We start from the raw sequence: 5,213 nt of genomic DNA, 5'->3' as shown, positions 1-5,213 counted from the left end.
AACATGTCTGCCATCTATCACTGAGCACCAAGCTGTATACCAAGCAACCTGACTGCACTCAAACCTTAGGTATCTGTTGTCTGACAGAGTAGCCATAAGTTACCACATATGAGGAGGATGTTGTAGATGTAGTGATTCTTATTTCGTTTGCAGAATCCAGTCTAAGGACAGGCAACCACCAAACAAACAGTATACATGAGTGTTTAAATACATTACATGTAAACTCTGAGAAAGTACCAGATCTGAGGGGAAAGCATATTTAATTTTTGTTAATCATTTTGCTATTTCCATCCTTTACTGCTCTTTGGCTTTACATATACGGATTAGAACACAGCTTTTTGCATATTACTCCAACCCTAAAGGTTCTCCTGCAAAACCTCAGTGATCAATGCACGCAGGAGATCATGCTGAATATTTTGTGCATATTTTTGTTTTTTTATTATTATTATTTTGCTATATCCATCCATTACTGCTCATTGTCTGTATATAGAAAACAGAACACAGCTTTTTGCATATTTTTTAGCTTTTTACACTGCACCTGTGGATCTTCTTACCTATAACTCATTTCAAAAGATGAGAACAGTAGATTAGAAAATAAATCAGACGTGACGACGTGCTGGCAGGTTTAGGGCTTCTTACACAATATCAGAAAAAGAAACAGAGGAAGAAGAACAGGAAAATAGTGAAGAAGAAACCTGCCAGAAACACCATAAACATATGATACACAAAATAATAATACAGAACACACTTATTTGTCTTTAACACCAAAGATGGTAGAGATCAGTGTCTGTGCCAATTTAGGCAGAGTCAAGAAAAAAACTGCCAGAATCACGAAGAGTGCACTGTGGATCTTCTTGCCTCTTTCTCATTTCTGAAGATTAGAAGAACAGCAGATCAGACAACAAAGCAGATGTAAGGACGTGATGGCAGATTTAGAGCTTCTCTGACTCGGTGGAATGTCATTTATGTCCACCGAGTGCAGATGGCCTGGACCAGGAAGAGACTGGAAACAGTGAAAAAGAGCAGGAAAAAATGAAAAGAGAAATCTGCCACAAACCAAAAGACATGCTAAGTGAAAATCTGGCGAGTTTGAGAATTCTTCTCCATGGAAGTGATGTCTGCATAGGATCATTTCTGGACTGCTGTACAGAGCATTGCTTCCGATTGATAAGCTAATCAAGTCTTTATAGAGAGAAATTTGAAAAACCCACGTGCCGTTAGTCTGCTTGAGCCACGACCTTCCTTAATTTTGATATGCAGTTTGTGACTTTAAAGAAATACAGAGAAGTGGGAGATTTTTATAAAATTTGGCGTGAGTACTGCAAGGATGAAGAAGCCCTTAGTCAATATGCCTTGGCAATGAAAAACCTAGCAGACCACCACTAGTCAAAGAAATGCAAAGGAGAAGGGCGCATTGAATGGTGCCGTAGTGTTTGTCGAGTATTTTGTGATTAACGGAATAAAGAAAATACTGAATAAGGATTAAAAAAGTGCTCATCATGCTATTGCTGTAACCACAAAACTAACTGCACAGTGACTCACACTAGTGATTCAACAAGGTCAGTTCATCTGTCAGGAAAACTCCAGGTTGTTGGATGTTGGCAGCTGCTTTAACCCATTTTTAAAGTGTGATGAGTTCATAACTGTAGGTATGGACATTGTGCCTGCAGTAGAGAATGTCTATAAATGTGATTTCCTGAATCTGCTGCTACAACGACCACTCCAGCTTGCACAAGATGCCATTGAAGCCTTTCTCAGACAGCTAAAGAATCCAATTGATTCCCTTCCTGGAGAGCTGTTTAATGTGGTAGTATTTTCCCTTCTACTTTCTTATTTCCCTTCCCCCTGCTGTAACAAATGACATGAATTGCTTGCATTAAATGGACTACTACTCATAATTACTCCTGATTCATCCCAACAAAACCATCATGCAATAATGATGAAAGCTGAGAGATTGCTGGAGTCACTGGGTTTTAAAAGGTACAATTATACAAAACTTTCCCATATGAATCACATGGCCTTTTCGAAAAGTGTCTTTGAAAACAACCAGTGATCTTGTGAGCAGGAATTATCCAGAAATGCTGTATGTACTGCAGGATTTTAGCAGTGCAGAAGATGAGGAATACTCTGATATTGCAGCCCCACCTAGGCCTGATGTTGAAGATGATCAGATAGCTTTCAGTTTCATAGAGCTCCCTGAAAATCCTTATGACTCTGATTCTGGAGAAAGTCAAACTGGAAAATTTCATCAGTGAATCTCATTCAAGTATTTGCAGAGCTTTTCACAGATAACTCAAAAACTAAAGCTTTTACAGTAATTATTGAATGATCAATAGATTCAGAAATTTCTCCTGTTAATTTTGATTCTCTCTTGCCAGGTATTACGTTAGGCCCGTAACTTACCCGCCCCTTGTGGTCTTTAAATTTGAGAACTCTGGCAAATTCTCTCATAGCGCTGTCTTGCTGTCCACGAGAGACCAAACATCTTTTGAAAAGGAAAAAAACGGCTTCTTCTAGTGCTGTTGTGTCATGATGAGTTCTCTTTAAGGATTTCAATCTCCTACTTCACTTTGTTGTAACCTTGCCATTTTTGCTTTGAATTTGTGGGTTTGTTTCTCATCTTATCATTTCAGAAAACCAATTAAGATTCCACATGTTTGTCCTTACTGTGAGATGCCACAGGCCACCCATTCTGTCCACTTTAGAGTGGATTGCCTAAAGAACAGTTCTAATGAAGAAATTCATGAAGTTGTCAATGCTGCCAAATAGACCACACAATTCCTTCTTTGGCACAGAAGGATTGTTGAATTCAAAGATCTGCAGGCCATGATTTCAAATGAAGGCGAGCTCTGTGGAGTGATTGAATTTCTGAAGAAATCGGGACTTAACATCCATAATGTCCCACCGGCTTTCTCTTCCTCAAAGCCGATGGAGGTCGCATCTGCTCCAGCCTCTGCTAAGTGGCACAGCCTTAAACATCTAGCACGGCTGCCCCAGCCTCTTCTCAAGAACCACAGCCTTCAACATCTGAGCGGCTGCCCCTGCATCGGAAGTGAGTCAACAGTCAGACAACTTTATTCCTCATTGGCTGGTACCGTTATAGAGGAGTACTGAAATCTTGCACTTCTGGTTAACCATATGAATGTAAAGGCTGCCTGTCGTATGCAGGTGTTTTTTTCAAAGGAGGTGGGTATTGCTGGGGATCAGACACATTTATAAATAGTGTCACTTTAAGGAGCTGTTTACTAACTTGTACCCTACAGGTTTCTACGATTAATTATAAAAGAAAAGAACATTTTGATATGCATATTTAGTCTTTTTTTCACCAATTGACTGTGTCCATCCATTACTGCACTTTGGAAAAAACTGTGTTCTAAATTGTATATAAAAGCCAGTTGTCTCCAATTCTGAGGACATCCAGATACTTGAAGAAAAACTTGGAAATACTGACAAACATGGCTGGCTTTATTGAAGGGGTAGCCTTGACATCAAAAAGGGTAAAAGGGAAAACCCATAAAACAAATCTCACCTATGAAGACTTCCGAACACCCAAGTACATGTGCTCCCTGCAGTACACAATCTCAAAGTCCCTGTACCAGGACATCTCTCCAGTGCCTGCTGCAATGACTGTGGAACCAATCGCTGCCAACAGAGGCTTTTATTTTCTAATGACTGTACCATTGTGGTATATAGTAAACTTCAATGCAAGGCCGCGTTTTAAGATCAAACTCTATGCCAGTCCAGGAAGAAACTGGAAACCGTAAAGAAGAAACCTGCCAGAAACACAATAATCACCATGAATGGCAAAGAAGGCCTCTTTGAAGCAAGACTGTATTTTGAAATCCGAGTCTATGCCAGTCAGTAAAAATGAGAAGAACAAGATGAAACAGAAATCTACCACAAACTGAAAGACATGCTAAGTGCAAACCAAGCAGTCCTTGAAAGGGTTGTACAGGAGTTATATATGAAGATATTATTAATAATAATAAATTTTATTTATATACCATGCTCAAGGCACTTACACCAAGGGTCGAACAGGAATTATGATACGTGTTTACTATAGCATAGCAGCCAAGCAGAAATACAAGTGGAGCACACTTACTGTACATAATGTATGTGTAGATAACTAAAAAACTAAAGGTGTCACAGCAATGAGTGAGTGTTCATATTATTCAGAAAATTCTGTTAATTTTAATATGCAGTTTGTGACTTTAATGTGCTTCACATTCGACCTTCAATAGGTCACATAGCTTATGATGCCTTGCTATTCTTTCACTTTGCACAGCTGGGCATTGTCCAAGTACATGTGCCAGTTTTTCCGTAGCTACCTTGCATTTTCTGCATTCGGAGGACTCCTGTCTGCCTCTATTGGTAGCTTCTAGTAAAGGAAATACATTAGCTCTAAGTTGGAGAGCTGCAATGTATTGACCTTGAGTCATCCATTTATGAGCATGGACCCAGTGGTTGCTCACTTTATCGCTCTCAAAGAGCTCAATTCCTTGCCCTTGTGTTGGTAACCTCTTCCACGTGTCAAATTCACACTGTCTCCAGTTTCGAAGCTTGGCTGGGACTTCACATGGCAATTTATTGTTACATATATTAATGATATCATCATCAGTAGGGAAATTAGTCAATGTACCTCCCATAAGTTTCCTGAGATTTCTCAACTGCTCTGGTATCCCATTTACCGTATAGGTTTCTCTTAGGATAGGATCCTCTGATATCACCAGTTTGCCAATGGCTTTGAAGGAGGTTTTAACAATAATGGCCTCCAATTTGAGGATACTGAGACCTCCATTATTCTTATTGGAATATAAGATTCCATTGGTGGTGCACTGAAGAAGGTGCAGCCACCCTTTAATAGTCTTCCTAATGTAGGTGTCCAATTTCCTTAATAACATTAGGTTAAATTTAGTAAAGGAGAGCCTTTTCAGAAGCTCACAGACACTAACGACTCTGTCCATTGTCGGAGTTGTAACACTGAAACCACTGTCCTGTGTGCCATTAAAGAGCATGGAACAAATTTAATGTTAATGTTTGAGTGTTCATTGCATTCAGAAAATTCTCCTATTAATTCTAATATGTAGTTTGTGACTCTAAATAATTTTTCTTATTTTTCCCCATGCAATGGCTTTTATGCAGGATGGCAATAACTCAAAAACTAAAGGTGTCACAGCAATGAGTGAGTGTTCATATTATTCATAAATTCTCCT

General features: G+C 39.2%; 1 pseudogene; it reads left to right on the top strand.

Annotated features, from left to right (window-relative positions):
- Positions 1-1,254: 1,254 nt before the first annotated feature.
- LOC120519763 lies at positions 1,255-2,255 on the top strand (annotated as a pseudogene).
- The last annotated feature ends 2,958 nt before the right edge of the window (positions 2,256-5,213 follow it).

This window comes from Polypterus senegalus, unplaced genomic scaffold (assembly GCF_016835505.1).
Source record: "Polypterus senegalus isolate Bchr_013 unplaced genomic scaffold, ASM1683550v1 scaffold_1719, whole genome shotgun sequence".
Lineage (NCBI taxonomy): Eukaryota > Metazoa > Chordata > Cladistia > Polypteriformes > Polypteridae > Polypterus > Polypterus senegalus.
The sequence above is the reverse complement of the archived record's forward strand: the minus strand, read 5'-3'. Positions and strand labels throughout refer to the sequence as shown.